Below are 21,372 nucleotides of genomic sequence, written 5' to 3'. Positions count from 1 at the left end.
TTGACTAACTATCCAACTTTGTGCTCCTTTTTCCATTACTGCATGTGGTCCAAGCTCTCAGGTAGCAAAAATCCCATAACCATGATCGTATTCATTCCATTGTTAGCGCGAAATGTGTTTCACTCACAAATCAAACTTGGATTTATCAGTCCATTCAAACCTGTTATCGCAGAGTGTTGTATAGCTTCAATGTTCTATTTGACGTACTTTTGCGGCTCGTTAGTGTCATTCATTATGTGCATGGCAGAACCACGCGTCAGTACTATGCCTATGTTAATAACCTGTTCAAATGACTCAATCAAGCCTTTCGTGGTGACTATGTTTTCCCAATGTCTTGAGCATTTAACATTTAAAGTAGGGATGGAACTATACAGATACCAGTATTAGGTCTGATACTGCACCGACTACTCATACTCGGAAAACGATTCCTGGTTCTGTTGGGTTTCTCTTTGTAAAAAGCACCTAGAAATAACTGTGTTGTATTTGGTGCATTATAAATAAAGTTGAACTGAATTGAATTGATGCAACTCAGCAAGTACTATGTGACATCATGAGTCAGCAACGTCGCCTCCAGGCAGACAAAAGACAATGACCACGGTTTGAAGATTCCGCCCAGGGCGGAAAACCAGCCAGGCCCGCAACTGTTTTTAACCCCCTACAGTCAGACGCTTATCAACAATCCTTGATTGTCAGATTCACTGTGTATTTTGGTTCATGGTGGAAAAATATAAACTACAATGCAGTACCAAGATGGTAAAGATGGCTGGCTATAAAATACACAAATAACTACTTTCATTACCAGGATGGAACAAACATCCCTGGAATGTGAACAACTCCAACCTTCCGCCTTAAAAAAAAATCTGCTTATTGCATGTTGTACATGAATCAACTCCTTGCAGCAATTACATCTTAGAATCGACCTCTGATCCTGTTGTTTCTGCTCATATCAAGAGATGTTTCTGAAAAATAGCAACGTCAACACATTCAAGTGATTTTTAACTTGCTTCGTCTTCCAAGTCTTTTGCCTCGTCCGGCTGTGCTGCGAATGTTCCATGTTTAATAAAGACGTGAATTATTTATCATTTTTCGTTAATGAATTTCACTTGGGTAGTGCCTTCCCACAGCCTTCCACTGTTCACCCTTGTATTGTGTTAAGGTCTGTGGGACCAAATTCATATTTTATCAAAAGAAAAAGGATATAATTAATTATTCTTCTTAAACGGAAACTCAGTAGCCTTGGCTCTATTTCTATGAAAAACATATATCAGAACACATTTTCAATGTCCACAGACTGTCCATCCCCCCCCCCTCCACATTTTTCTGTGTTTTGTTTCTGCCCCTCCATTCCCACACAACGTTGAAATATCGTTGCAAGGTTCAAGCGCTGACACCTGTCTGCTCTCACATTCCAGTCGTGCGGGAACCAACCTTTATTTTTACATACTCTGTCCGAACTGTAAACCCTCGGCCAAATGAGCAGCTGATGCTCTTTCAGGGCTGCTCCTGCTGCAAAATATGGTATAAAGATGGGCTGCCTGTGATGCTACTTCCTCATTGGAACTTACAAGTCTTAACAGAGAAACACACGAGTACTGTTGGGAGAATGTGCGAGCAGTAGCATCCCAAAACAGAGATGATGATGATGGGCCACGATATAATAAAAGGAGGAGTGGACAACAAGGATATGCAAAACGAGGATCCTACGATGGCCACTGGTGATACTCTTTAAAATACTGGACATTGTACAATGTTTTGTCATCTGGATGGAACTGAACTCAGAGTTAAACGGAGAGAAACTCCTGAGGCAATGCCTCGTTATCAAGGAATGATTAAAGGCACTGGTGAGACCTCAGAACCAGAGAAAACAACATGTTCCATGAACCTTTGCCTCTGCAGCCATCAAGAGGAGGATTCTGGAGGAGAATGCTGGAACCGCTGAGCATCTCCTCAGCTCCAACCAATGGATTCCCAGCCTTTGGTTTCCCTGCCTCTTTGTACCCCTCATGTAACTTCCCCATCCGTCTCCCTCTGTCATGTGGCTCTCATGTGGGTCCCCCTACCTTTCTCCCCCTCTCCGGTGGGTCCTCCTCCAGCATCCCCTTCTCTATTGACCCCCCCCCCACAATCCTTGGGCGTCTTGTTAGCCCGCCCCTTCTTGTCTCCGAGGGGGCTCCGGATGTCGACGACACCGACAGTGGCGCACCCATTCCCGTTCTGAGGGGATCTTGCGGTGTCGGGGTCGTTCCTCATGCCTGACCTCCGGAGGTGCCTTGCCTCCTTCTCCTCTGCTGAGCCAAACTTAACATTCAGTAGCAATGATATATTTTGTTTCATTTACATATTTGTTGGTTATATTAATAAAAGTTGTAATAATAGTCGCAGTGTAGAGTATTAGGGCGTGGCATTAGATTAACTGCATTGTGTTTGAATAGATGTCATGCAGTGTGGCGCCGCTGCTGATTAATTCTTACTATAAGGTGCAACAAACATCAAATATTTATATTCTAAATTCACATGCAGCCTCCCACTATGTTGAAAAGTCTTTGTGTTGGAATCCCTGAGGAATTTCTCGGTAGCGGTTTTGATCCATACGCAACTAGAAAGAATTATCAGAGGCGCGTTGGAGGCTTTTGATGAAAATCAGGGGGGTAGGTCCTCAATCACACACGCACGCACGCACGCACGCACGCACACACACACACACTATATACAAATGTAATCATTGCATTCCAAGTACTTTTTTATTTTTTATTTAATCATAAACTTAAAAAATAATTACTGAATTTAAAAAAAACATGCTGAGAGAACACAGAAACAAGACGACACCCAACCCGCTCCCCTCTCCAACCACCCGCCAACTCCGAAACATCACCTCCTCTGGTTTCTTCACATCACACTCATCAGCGTTTTATGCAGAACTTAGGAATTCACAAACTTTCTTGGCCACGCATATTGCTATTCTAAGAATATTGTTCACAATGTGGAGGTCCACATCTTCCAGGCTGACAAACTGTGCCTGTTGAAACCTGCTTCCAAGTACATTTGGAAACACCTTGTCCTGACTTGACATGACCCCATGACAAGTCATTTGTATCAGAGGGGCATGTTGGAGGCATCCCTGCCAGGCAGGCAGCAGGGGTCAGCAGCAGCAGGGACTGCGGTACACTGCAGGGATTGGAAAAAAAAAAAACTTGGTAAGAAAACTGAGTGGGAGGGGGCACATGAAAGAAAAAAAAAAAAAAAGGGCCGTTACCCAGTACCAGGTCCAACGCCCTGATTGCAAAACGCTCCCAGTAACAGCGGGCATCCCACTACTGCGGCACATCCTCGCCACACCTCCAGCGAAGCATAACGACGGGCTGATAAAGCTTTCGGTGGCACACAAATAGAAAGGAAGCGCGGAGACAAATGATAGATGTTGTTTTGGAAGGGTGTGATCTGTGCGCGATGAGTGATGGCACGGGAAAAAAAAAAAGACAGGCAGGCGCACCTTTACCTGCTTGTGAAATGCTAGTCGTCAACAGCAGCCTACATACTCTGCAAGCCATGCGCTACAGCCGAGACTCCACCTGCTGTATCCCTCTCTCCGAGAGATAGCGGGAGTAAAAATATACCTTCTCTCTTCACAGCTGCACCTCAGAGATAAGTCACACACACAATTGTGACAGGAAGAAAGGAAGCCATTTATTTAAATGTGAAATGTGGAGTTTTTCCACAGGTGAAGACAGGGAGGCTGAAAGCCGGAGACTCGACATGGTTTGAAGATGTGCGACGCGGCACATTTCACATTCCACTGAGCAGATAATTAAGCCTTCAGCATGAATGTTCAGAGTTAATTTGAGGTGGTGCTTTAAAAAAAAATAAAAAATACACGAGTTGCTCTCATTTACCTGAGCGAGGGGTAGGGAAGTGCAAGATGTCCCAACTCTGAGCCACGATTAGCAAAGAGAGTGTCTGAAATTGTCGGCATCCACGTTGTTTTTCATTTATTCTGTCAATTTCTGCCAGAGTGCGGCATTTTACCTGCAATCCACTCAAATCTGACCGTTGCTCGGGGCTCAATTGTCACGTTGTTATTCCGATTGGGATCATTGCCGTGACTCAGAAGAGTCCAACACCATTCTCCAATGCAGTCGCACAGACTCCTGCAAAAACAACACTAATCATCAACGTACCACCGGGCATGATTGAAAGCCACAGCGATCGTGTTCGAGTTGTTCGACCTTTCTGTTTTAACTAAGAATTGATCAGTAGAATTCCTAATGCACCCTAAAAATAGTCACAGGGTTTACTGAGGTGTTGAAAGCATTGATTTGTTGAATCCACAAAATGGTTTGAAAGGGCAGGCGTGGCATCTATGATTGCTTTAGCTGTGTTTGTGAACATCCAGAGAATGAGCACAGTTATCTTCGATGATGAAAGTCCTGTTACTTGCCTGCGGTGAAATGTGTTGCGAGCATCGAAATCACAGCAGCGAGTCCGGGTTGATGGGTCTCAAATAAGGAAAACTCATCAGGACACAGCAATTTTACTCCATTCTTTTTTGCAACACTGCTCAAGCTCTGTCAGGTTACATGGGGATTGAGTGTGAACTGCAATTTTCAAGCCCAGACACAAATTTGCGGTTGGCTTGAGACCTGTGGTTTCGGCAACTCCGGCAATTCTCCTTTGTGTCTTCAAATTAGTTTTTTTTTTTTTTCTTGCCGGGAAAAAAAAAAAAAAAAAAAAAAACCTACATACTTCACTCTGAGTAAATCCTGAAGTTCGCCACGATTTCTCTGCATTCAGCACCATTTATAGTTGCTTTTAATTAGGAGCCTGTCACTGCCTCCCGCTGGATTCTTCCCAAAATGTGACGCTGCTGCGGCCACGCTTGTCAGTGATCCCTGAACCTAGTTTTGGGATCTGATTCATGGTTTGAGGCTTCATTTACACGGCAATGATTTCAAGTGAAAATGTAAAAGTTTCTTTGCATTTTTGCTGTCTGTAACAGCGCCACTCGGGGCCACTGAAAATGCACATTTTTAAAAACCGTTTCAAAGGTGGAACTCTTTGGAAGACAAAGCTCAGAAAACAGAACTTTTCTTAAGTGCTGCTACTGTGCATGCCCACCGCGGTTGTAGTAAACAGTTCGGTACGTTCCCGAGATGATGGACCATAACAACAATGTGTCATGATAAAAACGTGGCAAAACTTTTCTGAGATAAAAATGTCAAAGTGAAGCTTATTCACTTGTAATGTTGCCGCATAAATGAGGCCTTACATGTCATCTAATGATGATGGCATCATCAAGCTTGTAGAAAAGCCCAATAACGAGCCCCTTCATTGCAATCAGGTGCGTTGCAAGTGGAAGAGACCCTAAAGATGCAGGATGGCGGCCCTCCAGCACCAGGATTGGACACCCCTGCCTTTCTGGTTTCCCAAGTAAACATATCTTGCAGGGAGAGTGTGTTTGGTGTGATGATCAGGGTTGAACCACAGTCTGGATGCTAAAAGGCTTAATTTTAGACTCATCCAATGAAGTGATCCTCTTCTAGTCCACTTTGTATTGACTATAGCATTACTAGGTTTTGATTACAACAACATCAGTAGGGTAAAACTAACCCCCTCACCCAATAGTCTAGGCCAAGATCACGTTATTAGTGGGTGGACAATCCAACGCTTGGTGAATTTTGCTCAAAATGAAAGGAAGAGGTGACGTCAAAAAGCGACGTCGCTGTGAACGCTTGGCTGCGTTAATATACCCCCGAAAAACAATGAAAACAGTGATGGTCAATTTGTTATGACTAATGGGTTTCACTTAGATAGCATTATTCCACTGATTTAGCAGATCCCAATGTACATTACTTTGTTAGTCACATACTGTACACTCATGCCATGCACGGTGTCCAGTCCATCCATTGGGAGCAGTTAGGGGTTCAGTGTTTTGCTCAAGGACACTTGGCAGATGGGTATTTACCAACTGAGCCACAGCTGCCCTCCCTGCTAAACAGGATTCAAACCCATGTCCTTCCCAACAGTCTTCCTTCAGTGTCGGGACAGTATCTCTGACTGTCACGTGAAAGAGAGGAGCAGCGTTTCTGAAAAATGGTGAGTTTAAAGAAACAAGCTTGTGTTCAGAGGTTCGCAGGTTTGAATCCCACTGTGTGTTTCTTCTTTAACCTTGATTACTTTCAAAAGGTAGTCAATTTTATCAAATTCAAGTATTGGACCAAAAAAAAAATGAAGATTCTTTCCCAGAAAGCAAAAAACAAAAGAAAGAGTGAACACTTCCTCTGGGCACACTAGACACTCTATAAGGAATAATTCCCTGTCTGGTACCTGGTGTTATGTTCTTGAACTGTTCATTGTCTCCAGAACAGAGGAAAGAAATTACAGTGTTCACAGTAAGCACACTGCGTAACGCGATAAAGAGGATTACACATTTCACATGCAAAGGACATTTGGAGCAGATTTAAATAAATTCAGTCAGCAACGGCAGCTGCTGTAAAAGCAGAATATGTATTATACGGTTGCTCTTGTGGTGTACTGTCGCTGCTTCACCCCCCCTTCTGAAAAAAAAAAAAAACAACCTCCAGATGCCAGAAAGCGCTGCGACTCAACAGGATGCAACGTCGACACTAACGAATGTACATTTGCTTTATACGCTGTGGAAGACGCTGATATCCTGCGGCGTAATGAGGAGACACAGATTAGCTCTGATTTATTTTGCTTGTTGCCGTTATCATCGGCACCCGTTCGATGTAACAGATAGACTTGGAAATTTAATCTGGAGCTGTTTTTATGTTTTCCCTCTCGTCCCAGCCCTCCCACTGTAATAAATAGCTGTATAATAAATCAATCCCTCCCTCTATTCTTGTGGCCCACTCAATATGTATGCGCTGTGACAGGCCGGGGCGAGGCTGGGATCATATATCTACTGAGATGATGGCAGAATAAATCACAGCTTTTACAGTAGCAGGCTGCCCAAGGCTGGAGAGGCCGTCACTCTTTGGCTGCCTCCCTCCCTCCTCTCTGCCCGGCTTTGGATTTTCCCTCTCTGACTCTTTCTCTCGGCTCCCTCTCCCTCTGGTTGGCCTTTACTGTATGTAATACAGAAATGACAGCCTTTTCAGGCTGATCGCCTCCATATCCTCTTTGTTGTCCTGCTGCGTGCGAGCTTGACTGTGCTCTGTGGAGCCTTTCCGAACCAATTATCGGCAGTCATATCGATTCTCATGTTATTTTCCAAACATTTTCTATGACTACAAAGAAGAGCGTTCATTGTTTGAGACTTTGCTGCTACATCTGATGGGGGGAGACAGCGAAGGAACAGAGGAGAACACCTCTAAATCAATGCCGTGCCTTCTCTTGAAGGATTTGAAATTTACTTAAAATGTCAATGTCCGTAAAGTTTCATTGTGATTATGAATGTCAGGCTCGTGATATGACCTTGGGAAGTTTAAGAAAGTAACAGTTGTTTCTGATCAGTCACCTTGGAATTGCGCCATTTTAAGAGGAACATTGAAGCCCTATTTACATGACAACGCTTCAAGTGGAAAATGCATCGTTTTGGGGTTTTCGTCTCAGATGAGGGTTTTTTTTTCTCGTTTACACCGAAATGGTAGAAATGCTGAAAAAGATTTGGCGCCGTTTCGTTGTTTGTGTAATGCAACCACACACACGCACACGCACAGAAAAATACACTATAAACATTAAGTATACGGACATTCGTATGCACAGACGACCACATTGGATTGGTATTCCAGTGACTCTCAACTGTTAAACTATCAACTCCAGGAGAACATGGACTGGGAGTAATGACACTCTGGAGGAAACATTGTTATTACCCATCTACTTATGCATGCGCAGAAAAACTCTACACAATAGCCGTGGTATGCATGCACAGTAGCAGCGTTTGAGAAAACTTCAGTTTTCCCCCTGTTTTCACTGAATCGGAGCCGTCTGAGCTGTTTTCAGTGGCTCAGTGGTTTTCCCTTTTCTTTTTTTTTTGTAAACGGGGCCAAAGAAGAAGAAATCAACTCAGACATCAGGGATGCCAATTTTAAAGCAAGCTATGTTATTCCAGCATTAATGTGGGAGTTTCTAATAATAGATATGTTAAACTTGCAGGAATCATGCTCCCGGACAACAAAACAAAAGGAAATTAATGTTTGTTTTTTGCATCAATAAAAATATGATGCTGTTGAAATTGCATGTAATTGTCTTTACAGGTGTGAAACTGGGTTTTGTATAAATGCATTTACTTAATGTAAACTTTTTTTTACAGAGCATATAGGCTCTCCTCTGCTTTCAAACCAAGCCATAAGATGGCTCCTTGCTATTCATGAGTTATCGTGTTTTCTTCTTACTGGTTCGACCCATTGAAGATCCGACTGAACTGTGAGTGGCCCCGAAACTAAAATGGGTTTGACACCCTGTCTTAAGCAAATGCCAGATCTAGAGTTGCTCTAAATATACAGTTGCCTCTGGCAGAAGAATAACATTATCATCTGTGCAGTGGAGCCGGTGGAAATCACAAAATCTCAGTGTGTCCATGGACGAAAGCGGTCCACCTCTAAGAGTAGAAACAAAGCTAGAAAACCACAGTTTTGACTCTATATTCAACTGGGAATGAGGGAAGGAAGACTGCTGAACTAAAGTCGAGCTCTCCATTAGGATTACTAATCGTAGTTGGCGTTCCTTTTTTTTTTGTGAATCACAGAAATTAAGACATTAAAATAAACCTACAGACACACCCTAACCACGATAGTGGGAGCCAGTGAATCGGTGATGTAATAGTTAGCAGGGTCACCTCACAGAAACATAATCTCTTTGTTTGTTTTTGTTTTTTTATTGATTCCAGGTGTTGTTTGCATGTTCTTCTTATAAGTACGAATGTGTCAGATGTCTCTTTCTGGAAGTTGCTTTTTGCTTGTGTAACCCCCTACACAAACCAGGGTTTTATATCCCTAACACCTCCCCAAATCAGGATTGACTCCCAACAATCGTCTCCCTGTCCTTTCTCTTTCTCTTTTTCTCTCCTTCAATCCCTTAACACCAACCGGAGCAGCAGAACGTCTTCTGCATTCCAACGCGCCTTCTCCCGTTGGGTTTTTCTCTGTAAAGGTGCCTTGAAATGACTATGAAGAGCTGATTTGAAGTACTAGAAAGTAATACTGGCCTGTCGAGGATGTAACTTCCTTCTTTGCCTGCGTCCGTCAGGGACGACTCCAGCTTGATATTGCCTCAACTCGCATTTACAAAATCTAAATTACCTATAAAAGTGAAGAAATTACTTTTTTTTTTTTTTACTTCGTTTTGTTAGAGGTGTGCTCGTTGCGAAATGTTTCATACTTTTTTAAATTCAATTCTGACACAACTGCTGAAGCTCGTCATTAACCTCATTCGAAGATAAAACAAGTGCCTATTAAAAACAAATGGAAGCGATGTGTGCACGACGTCTCAGGAGTGAGGAGTCAGGACAACGCAGTGGGAAGTATTGTCACCTAAAAAAACTAAAACAGCTTTGTTCAAGCCTCTTAACTTGCAGTCGTGCACGCTTGTCCTTTTCTGTTAGCACGACCGGAAGACAGCGGCGTGCCCTTCGTTTAACACTTTGATGTTAATCACTTTGAAGTGCACATGCCTGTGGCCACGGCTCATCCAGTGGACTGACCCAAGGTTCTCTCCCATTCCTTGCCATGTCGCCATGTCCTTTTCCGCTGCCCACTGGCCCATGACCTGCGAGCTGATTGGGGTAAGATATGTTTCAGGACATTTCAATTTATTTTCACAGACTTGAAGTCAGAAGGGGGAGATATGGCTCCAGTAAATGTTGCAGCTCAAGAAAGAGCTCTCTGCATTGACAAGTAACCCAGTGGAATCCCTCGGGGTGACTCGTGAATTGCAGAAAATTCAAGATAACCATACTGAAAAGAAGATATCTACCTCTGTGTGTCCGTTGGCGAAGCACATACTAAATAAAGAGCAAGTGAAGAATTAACTTTGAATTCATTTAAGGCCCCATTTCCAAAACAACGTTTTCCATTGAAAACACAGAGCTTTTGTTGCATTTTATTGGCCAATTAACAAGACTAAGACGCTTGGAGCCGCTGAAAACACAACTTTATGAAAACGCATGGAATCCATTTCCTTGCATTTGGTGGGAAAACTATAAAAACTACCAAGTTGCGTTTTCAGTTGCTCCAAGAACCTTTGCCATGTAAATCGGACACAAACATACAAAGAACGCTTTCCATCTTCACTTAAAAACGTTGCACTAATCACATCTCTAGGTAATTATTCTTTCAGTATTTTGAGTGACTGGCATGAGTGAGTAAAGTTACTCTCAACCTTTTGAATGAAGTAACTCGCTTTTGTAAAATGTTTTAGAGTGGAGTCGAGGAGACAGGTTTCCATTCTAGTGGGGGATTTTTAGCTGGTGAACATCAGTTTTCTTTGCAGGAGTTTTCCTTTTATGACGCTCCAGATGTTTCCTATTGATGAAAGGTGCGGATGGCAGACTCCTGCACTGTGACGCCATGCTGTTGTGATGGACCCAAGTGTGTCAGCTCGCGTTCTCCTACATAAATATGCAAGTTTTTCCTGAAGACAGATGTTGTGTGTTTGGAGCAGATGCTACTCTAAAACCTCCATATAGTTTGTAGTGGTGATAATGAATTTCCAGATGTGTAAGATACTTACATTATATAACCTCTTATGATCGTAGATGCTGGGTTTTGAATTATTTGCTGGTAACAAAGGCAGATTGTGCCTCTAGACTTGATTCTTCAGAAGACAGTATCCTTAAGTTGGAAAAAAGAAGGTTTCAGGTTTATTTGAAATGAACTTTGACCCTGGGAAGGGTGCTAAGTCTACAGTAAGGTGGCTCATAAGAGATAGTAAGGTTTTATTATCTGCTTAAATTGTGCTTTTCAAGATTTTGTTTAGCTGGATTAAATATATACCAGTGTATTTGCATGTATTTTGTGTCTGTATAATAAACTGTATGATTGAATGGATAGTTTATTTTGACCGTACCTCAAAACATTGCATATATGAACACTACGGTCTACAGTACGCGTACTGTAAAGGCAGTAATTGGATGATTGTATAAATGAAGCTTGTTGGCATTTATTATGTTCTCATATCGGCATTCGGTATTGGCAAGTAGCTAAAGCTTGGTTATCAATGCATCCCTACTTTAAATGATCAAATAAGAAACGGCAGTAGCTTAAATCTATCGGTCCTGTAAAAACCAGGAAATATACTGGAACGTCCCAATAATGAGCTAATAAATTTAATTTCATCAGTGAGGAAACCAGATATGGTTTTCAGAAAGGACTCTTGTGGCGCCGGCTGTCACTTTCACTTTTGCTTGGCTGAACTCATCTTTATCTCCTCAGTTACGTGTGCATTGATTGGTTTACTTGACCATATGCAGAGAATATGCACAGAAGACACAACTGATTGAAGCAAGAGTGTCAAACATAAGGCCCCTATGCCAAAACTGGCCAGCAAGAGGCCCCAATCCGACCAATGAAATGATTAAAAAGTTCAAAGAAAAAAAATAGATTTTTCAAACTAATTAAAAGTAACAGACACTGGTACCCGAGCTGAGATATTGGTGATGCTGCCAGGAAAGCTAGATAACTATAAAAACACCTACAATGCAACATCTATAGTAGACGTTTTTTGGACACTTCACTGCATTTTGCCCCAGGTTTCATCAAAACTGCATTTATATTGAGACTGTAGTCATTATTCTTAGTAATTGTTTGGTTTTGTGAAAATGTTGACATTTTCGTCACATATAATCTGCATTGCAAATACGGTACATATATATATATATATTTTTTTTTTTAAATTGAACTTAAAAAGTACATTTACAGGTTATCATGGCACTATTTTACCAATCCAGCTCATTCAGGATGAAAATGAGCTTTTGAAAATGTGTTTGACATCCATGTGTGTGACTTATGTACAGACACTCTTTGAACCAGTCACCACCTTTGCCAAATACAACAATGAATTCAAAACACACCAAGGGCAGGAATCCCTTAGTTTTCTTATATTTGTTGCAACTGACTGTAAACAGCAAAAGGGCCTTTAAGCTGTCAGTGCTCTTTTTGCTTTTACACAGAATATGTATAAAGTTCAGGGATGTTGTGTGTGTGAGAGATCAACTCATCATACTGGATATCCATGGTAACTAACATTGTAGGAGTGGACTGTGACCCCGTGATACCACTACATTATCTGAGCTTCAGTATAATATACTGTCTGCCATTTAAACTGCTCAAGATTAATTCCGTATCAGAATATAAATTCTTAGAAAATCAGATTATTTCCTCAGGGAGTCTGTGGACACATCGCTTCCCAATGCCCTCATCCATCTCTAACTCATGCCAGTGCTGAATATTGTCCTGTGCTCCATCTTTTTCTTTCTCCCACACACATTCTGCTGACTGATGGGCTGCACGAGGGTTTCTCTTCAGGAAAAAAATCTTGGGAGAAAAACAGCTTCCTTATCAGCTGAAGATTGTCAGGTGAGCGCGGCGTATGGAGGAGATGGATGGACCTGCTGGACAGTGTGGTGTGGATGATGGTCTGTGTAGAGAGAGAGAGAGAGACTCTGTAATAAATTTTTATAACTTATAACACAAGTTATCCTCCTCTCTGGGGCAATCATGTGAGTTATATACTGTGTAGCTCCTTTCTTTTTAGGCTATTTTGTGTGTTTCAGATTGATGACCAGCCAAGTAAAATGAACCGTGGAAGTAATTATACAGAAAACAGTGGAAATTCCTTGACTGCAGCCAGAAGCCGGTACATCCAGTGCTGCACAGGAAGGCAGGAGTGGAGTTTGGTGTGTGCGCTGTGCAAGAAATAGACAGGAAGTACCCAAAAATATGTGTTCTGACCAGAGGAAATACTTATTTTATTGTATTCATGCTCACAAAAAAAAAAAGAAGGGAAAAAAAAAAGAGAGAAAAAAGTGAACTCGCTGCTGAATGCAAGTCTGAAGCCTTCAGTTCTGCACAGAGAAATGGAGAGAGTGTCCATGACATCAGCCGGCTCTCAGTGCCCACTAAGGTCACTCCAGAAAAGTAGAAAAACATCCTTTCAGCGCAATTACACGTCTCTGAATGTGACAAAGTGGATGAGCTGAAACCTGGAGAGTGCAGGTCTCCGACACTCCACATAGGAGCTGTTGGAAACGCACTAGCATGACCTGGACTAACTGCTTCAGTCGGTGTGCTAGCAGCTATACATCTGTTAAATCAGTCTTTTATTCCAAAGGGCATTTTGATTAGGATTCAAACTTGTCATTTAGTACGGAGTAACGAAAAGTCGTTTTGCATCCCATCCATGTGTGCAATGTAAAAAGCATTTTTATGTAAATTAAACAAGTAATTATAGATCTACGTATATATGCAAGTACAGAAAAAGGAACCCCAGTTATGTTATTCAACAGCCAGAAGAGAATAGGTCAAACCATGATGTTGAATACAGAGATATAGGCATCGCGAATAGATATACATAAAGGTCTATCAATCACTCTACAGATTTGAAGATTATGTGGATGAGTATGACTATACTGTTGCACACATATTCCATAGATGAATATGAATATATAGACTAAATGTACAGCATACCAAAGTATATACACATACAAATGGTGTGCATGTGCAGAGGTAAAGCTCATTGGGAATAGGAGTTCAGATGGACAACCGTTGCGGTGGAGTGGGGTCTGCAGGAGCTGGTTTTGGTCCTGGGGCACCTGAAGCACCTGCCTGAGGCCAGAAGGGTATGAATCCACCAGTCCATGAGCCAGGTGTGAGGGAGTCCTTAAGGACAGTGTAGTCATATTCAATTAAATGCATTATGATTGTGATAACTGAAAGACGGATTTATCCTTTTTACCTGGCAGTGTGTCAGAAATTCAAGCCACCGCGACAGACCCGATCCAAATCTTAGAGTAATTTATAAATACTGATCATTTCAGAGTTAGCCTCTTCGACCCTGTGTTTGTTTACACCACAATGGTGCTTGGAACCACAAAAAATTCACGTTTTTAAAAAAGGCGCCTAAGATGGAAAGTTTCGAAAAACTCTCAGTGTCCATGGAAAGGGGGAAAATGCAGCGTATTGGAAATGCTGATACTGTGCATGCACAACACTGCCATAGATAAAAGAAAATAACAACGTTTGCCTCCAGAGCGTCATGACTCCCACTTCATATTCTCATGGGACTTGCTCATTTTATAGTTGAGAGTCACCTTGATATCGATCTCCCTTTGTGGTCTGTTCATACTAACGCTCACTATTGTTCTTTGCGCAGATGTGTACAACAAACAGCGCCAACACGTGGCCTGGCATGCCAACAACATCGTTTTCAGCGTTTCTGCAGTTTCCGTGTAAAGTAACATTGTTTTGAAAATGTTGCCATGTAAATGAGTAATGTTTCTGGAGCAAAACTGCCAAAATGATTCGTTTTCACTTGAAACATCACGTAATAAGGGCCTTAGATTGATTGATTATTGGTACAAAAGATAACATAACTGTTTACTAATGCCAAATATCACGGTTGGGGGTGAGGCACCTTTTTAAAATAGCTATTAGAGCAAATGCCTCCTTTTGTCAAGTCATGTTTAGCGTCACCCATCCATCCATCCATCCATCCATCCATCCATCCATCCATCTATCCATCCTTCCATCCTCAGAGGGTAAGGTTCACCTGTCAAAAGTCGCCAGTTCATCACAGAGCAAACACAGAGAGAAAGACAACTACATTTTTAGAAAATCTAATTCTTTCCTCGGGGAGTCTGCGGACACATACAGTAGCTTTCCAAAGCCCAGTGCAGAATATCAAACATTCACACATAGGGGGCCATTTAGTCTCAACAGTAAACCTCACATGGGTGTTTTTGGACTGTGGGAGAAAGCACACGCTCACAGAAAGGCCCTGGCTGGTAACTGAACCAATGATCTTCTTGAGACATGAACGTACGTTTACCTAGGTGAGACGACATAAGACAAATTACGAACCTGTAACAATGACAGCGGACAGACACTGCAAGATAAACATCTAAATGTCAAAACAGATCGAGGCAGATAAGAAGATGGGACAGGACAGTTCATACACATATTCACACACCAATGGAGGCGGCTGCCAGGCAAGGTGTTCAATCCACCCATTGGGAGCAGTTTGCAGTTCAGTGTCTTGCTCAAGGACACTGATATATTATGACATGTGGACAGGTGGGGCTAGGGAATCAAACCTGCGACTCAGAGACACTCTACCAACTTACCCACAACTGCCCTCTGTGTATAACAGGAAATAGATATCAAAAGTACAAAGACAAAGATTTAACCAAGAAATACAGATCCCTAATGGAGACAACAGTGATTCTGTGAATTTTTCTTCACATCAGATAAACTGTCACAGAGCAGCAACAAAGTTACTTCACAACTATTGCCGTTCTGCACGAGTAGACATGTTTGCACAACAGAAAATATTTCTCATATGCGCCTCAACAAATCTGCTCGCACAAAAACTAACTGCAAAGAAGCCAGTGTGCATGGCTTTCATGGAGAATTGGAGGTGACACTGATGGTGCTTTTCAATTCATGTCCAATTTGCACATACTAAGTACAACCTTTCCGAAATCATTTGATCAAAAGAGCAAAAGGGAAATCTGCCGTACAGAACCAGAAAACAATTAAAGTGACTTTAGTGGGCTTTGAGATTGAGGACCACAGCTGTTGTACCTCCATGTGTAAAATAATCTAATTTCCCTAAAAATGACCTTTTTCTGATGAGGAATATCTGAGAAATCCTACAGGAATACTCTTGTGTCTCTGCTAATTCATGCCTTTCCACCTCCACCATTGCCAATGTGACCTCTGACTGAGCTTCTGGAAAGAGATATGCATGGGGAGGCAAGGCAATAAACGCAAATATAAATCAGCAGTGTTCTATGTGCTTAGACAGCGATGAAAATCCATATATTGGTGAAATTCTCCCACGGCTCTCTCACCCAATCTTGGAAATGATCACAAAGGTTTGCACGGGCAGTATATTGTAATGAAACACAGATGTGATTTGATCCCGGAGTAATTCATTCTGACCTGTTACTGCTTTTCCCCTCTGCACTTTCTCAGGTATTGCTCATGTGTGGGTGCAAGCAACCGTGCATGACCCCAGCTTATATGGCACGTTGGCCTTTACTGATAAGAGCGAATGACTTCACCTCAGCCCACTGATCAGAGCGCAGGATAGTGTGAATGTAGTGGGAGACAGAGATAGAGTAAATATGAAAGAGGCGAGAGTGGGGGAAATAGGAGTTTTCATTAAAGCTTTGAGGAGAGTGTATACCAAGGTATTTAATCATCTCACAAACAGTGTGGGAAAAGAATTTCCGAACATTTACAGAAAATACTTTTTGAGGAGGTTTTAACTCCGAAACGTACAGTATGTAGAATGGAAGTAAAGTGTATTGCCTGAGTGTATTGCACTTTGAAGTTTAATACGAAGGCAAGCGCGCTTGTCAGTGTTACACTTTCTTGACACTAATCTGCATTTTGCTTTTTAGAAATCCAGACCAAAACAAACAGGTTCAGATTGTTTGTTGTGTTTTGGGGAAGCTCCTGGTGTGTAAAGAGCTATTAATGCTAATGTAGCTCATTGATACTGTCAATAAGCCCTCCCACATGCTTCGGGTTGCACTGAGCTCCATTTTGACAATCATAAAAATACTACCGGCACTCTCAGACATCTGTTTATTGATACATGATTTAAAGCTGTTATCGCTCGCTATCTCATTAGGCCATCCTTTGTCTGTTCATCACAATCGAGATGATTAAAAAAAAAAAAAACAAACAGCTTGGCATTCTGACCTATTGTTAGTAACAATCTAACCAGCTGATTATCACAGATATCACCGCAAACTGTAAAGAAAATTCAATTATTGATCCTCACTAAATGGATTGATGCTGTAATGTGTTAGATAATGAGAGGTGATTTTCCAGAATGCCATGTGCAGCATGTTGAATACCAAATGTGTTTAGTGCACCTCTAAAATTGTTGTTAATGTTAACGATATCCACTGTGCAAAGTCCTAGAAGTCACAGCTTACTGGTCTTCTGTTTAAATAATGAAGAGCATGATTCCTGGGCAGTGTATGCGGAACAGGATTTGCTCCTAAACCGAGATGTGCTCTCTGACTGAGTCACTGACGTAGCACTCTGCAAGCTTGCATTGCACACTTGGTTAGACAGAGATGATGTCCAGGCGTGCATGGGTTTGATAAATTCCATTTTTATTCTGCACACTGCAACACCTACGCAGTGCCACTCCTTCGCACCTACATGCTATCCGTATTTGATTGTTTTTATAAACGGTGTTACAGTCAAGGTGCATGGACTAAACATTATAAATCAACCATCAACAATTACAGTAATAAGACATTAAAACCATCTCCGTGAGAGAACTCTGCAGTTCACGGAAGCTGGCTTCCTAATGCACTTTCGTCAGGAGCTTTGCTGCCACTGCCGTTCTGCTGCACCAACTGACCCAGAAGGGTCAAGCAATTAAACAGGGTGACCTTTCAACTGCTGTTGCCCAGTTTCAATTAGCACCCATCAAGGCCCCTGTGCTTGGCCTATCCAGACCATCCATTGTGGAAACTGATCCCAGCCAGTGTAAGAATTGGTTCAATGTTCTACTCTGAGTAAGAAGGTGATCATCTACGTAAGCTACTCCTTTGTGGACAGTGTCTCTTCCTACTCACTAACCACAGCCCCCTCAAACCCTCAACTCAAGAAATCAGAGGGGCAAGTAGACAGATGGGTGGAGGTACTGCAGGACTCGAGCTTTGAGATCTGCTACTGTTCCAGCGAGCTTCAAGTCAACACAGATGAGCTGTCACAGCACTCCTTTGAGGGGGAGAGTGTCAACACTGTCAATGTATCGAAATCAAGGATATCAGAACAGCCACAGGAACGGCCCTCCCAAAAACTACCATGGGCAAAAAAAAAACATTGGTCCTCTCGCCTCATCATCAGCCACCATGAATGATGACCACATATCAGATGTGGTCAAGTTCAGTTCAGGAAGTTCAGGCCAACAGCCATCATGGGAAGTATATTGACATCAGACCCAGATATAGGTTAAGGTTAAAATGATCAGTACAGTTTGTCACCAGTTGGGAACAGAAAAAAAAAGAAAACTAAGACAAAACAACAAAACACAATTAGGCCTACTGTACTCACACAGTGACAAACTGGTGGAGTTATTCACCTGCTTTTCATCCACCCCATCCTGCCCCGGTGAAAGCAGCAAGATTGGGACCTGCACTTGCCCTCAGTCTTGTTTGCATATCAAACAGTACTTCCACCAAGTGTACCCCCACAGCCCTCATGTCATGTTTGAACGGCTATATTTTTTTTTTCAATTAATATAAGCATGTTTACACAGTTATAAAATCAACTCCAGATACTAAATATATTATCAAAAAGGGAACTACTGCACTTTAAGCAAATGCAGTCATGCAAATAACCAATTGAAATCATGATAGAAGTCAGTTGCGCTATCTTTTCTTGACTTTGTTAACTTGATATTGAGCATGTAAGCTCATTTGCGTGGACTCCATTGAAGAGTATTCCACAATATTGAAGGGAGTTGAGGTTATGTTTGTTGCTTCAACTTTCTTTCCCTTGAGTTTTTCTGAATTCCTGCTGCATGGGGATTCACTAAGCACAGCCTTGCATGCGCACCGAGGGCAGCAATGAGGGCATTATTTACACATTTCTCATATGAGGACAGAAAGAGGCCTCGGTCTGATAGTCGATGATATTGTGCAGTTATACCATCTTGGAAAGGTGAGCTGTCAAATAGAAAATGTATTTATACATTAATAAAATATCTCACCCCCCCACATTGATTTTATATTTCCTTTGCAGGCTTTCAATCAGTTTCAGAATTCATGCGGTAAAACACCGCTCTGAATAGCCTGGTAACCATTTACATTTTAGAATTTCGCCACCTTTATGCTCCAAACAGGATCCTCAACTCAGGCCCTTTTAGTGGTTCCACAATATCGGCTAATAACTTGATCTTACATTTTAGGCCCTGGAACCAGACTATTTTTTGCCACCACACCTTTGCTTGATAACTTCACTAATGCCTTTTAAAGAACACTTGAAAATACATCTATATGAATTTCCCTATCCCACTCAAAGCACCTCTCAAAATCCACTTTTGGCAATGGGGCCCTTGATCTGATTTGAATCTTTTGCTATATCTGTGAGCTTATTGTTTTTCTATCTCACACTTCTTTTTGTTAAACTAATGTCCATTTTGTGTTATGAATTACTTTCCCTGGGAAGATTGCATATACAATAAATATTTGTCAGTTATTGGGTGAGCAACAATTCTTTCAGCCCGAAGCTTCAGCTGTCACTCTCACGTCTGATTGGCGAGCCATCCTCATACCAATAACAAACAAGTTTAGAGCACTTTGAGGCTTAAAGGAAAAGAAGGTTGGCACCCAGAAGAAGTAAAAAGCTTTTTGAAACATGCACCAGATCTTATCTGGGGAAACTATCAGCCTTCAATGTAACAAATAAAAGTTACTCAGAGTCACTTCGTATTTTCAAACATGATTAAATTAACTTTTAAATTTGCTTTTTAAATAGACATTCACCTGTCTTTACATCATCAGGTTTTAATGTGCAAATGAATCACTTATGCCTGTGGTATACAATCTCTGCAACAATAAGGTAAATGTTTATTTCTTTTGTTTAGTCCCTACCTGTTACTGTGTTACTTCCTGGACTTGATTCTGTTGGCTACAACACGTCACAAATAGAACAATATTTGTAGTTTACTTGAATTGATTTTGCTCCCATCACATCCATAAACATTTCGGTGAATAGAGGAAAACTAACATGAAAATAGTTTTGGCCATTTGCCTGAACATTTTGAATGTTAAAAAAAAAAAAAAAAGCTGCAGCTATGCAGTTATTACAATTATACCTGAATACCTAAATAATGATAATTATTAAACTGTGTCAAGGTTTTGGAAGCTAAACTTCTCATTTTCATTCCTATAACCTACAAAAAGAAAAAAAAAAGCCATTACCAAATACAGTGCAGTATACATTACAGTATAACTCCAAAAAGTAAAGGTGCCAGATAGTCCACAAAAGAGCATTAAAAATACAGTTTCCACTTGTAGAAGTTCAACTGAAACATATCCTTGTTGGATTTCGGCATTTCCCTCTCTCCGTGCCTCCATGAAAATCTTTAGTGTTATAACACAGGCTGTGGTCTTGCAGTGAGCATTTTAAAGGTTTTCTTGTTTCTCTTTCAGCCTTCAGATCTATGGTATAAGCGGCAGCATTGTCTGAAGACTTGTATACTGTGTTTGTTTGTTTTTTTTCTGCAATAGAAGTAATAAATCAATTACAAGTCTACAGTGTTTCCTGGCTTCTACACAAGGGGAACAATGCATGGACCGAATGGTTTGTCAAACGGCCCCAAATGGCACTGTCACACATGTCGAGCAGCTCAAAAAAACATCCTCTGTGAGCAATTAGCATCTTCCCCTTGTGCCTTTGTGAATTTTTCCTGGGTACCTTGTACTTCTACTGTAGTTTAGTGAAATTCTTAGGTTAATACTCTTAATTGATTGTGGGGATATGAAAGTTTTTTTTTTTTTCATAATGCAATACCATCTGGCGATATGTGAATATTTTAAATGGGATTAAATCAAGATCAAGATATAAAGAATCCCTGACCCCTGCCCTAATCTGGGTTTGAATCCCCTTCCATAATCCACAGTTTGACCTGTCCTTTTTTCCAACTGGAAACGTAGAAAGTCTCCACTTCTGAGCCTGGTTCCATAGAAAGTCTGGTTCTGCACGGGTCTTCCTGTTAAAAGGAATTTTTTCTTGCTGGTGTGGAACTGTTAGGCTTCTCTCTGTAAAAATGCCTTGAAATAACTCGAAATGTTGTATTTGGCGCTACAGAAATAAAACTGAATTGAATGTTCAAGTCTGTTGTTTTGAAACACAAAAGTCGTACGAACTTTTGTCAACGAAAACAGCTTAAATTGTGTTTGCAAGCTACGGAAAAACCCTAGTGTAGAACAAATGCCTTTCGATTCCTGGATGTTTTGTTGTTAAATAAAGGGTTTGCTTTTCCAAGATCTTGCAATAAGCATGCTAAATTGGATGTTGGTGCAAAAAGACAGCAGTTTGCACTCTCGATAAGGCAATCTCGCTCGAGGCCACACTCAGCAGCACTGTGTGTCAAAGTTTGATATCCTCGCCCTCGAAACAACGTAAACCACTTTTAATATATCACACACTGTGGCCACATCTC

Source organism: Lipophrys pholis (genome assembly GCF_963383615.2).
Source record: "Lipophrys pholis genome assembly, chromosome: 1".
Classification (NCBI taxonomy): Eukaryota; Metazoa; Chordata; class Actinopteri; order Blenniiformes; family Blenniidae; genus Lipophrys; species Lipophrys pholis.
Note: the sequence above shows the minus strand (reverse complement) of the source record.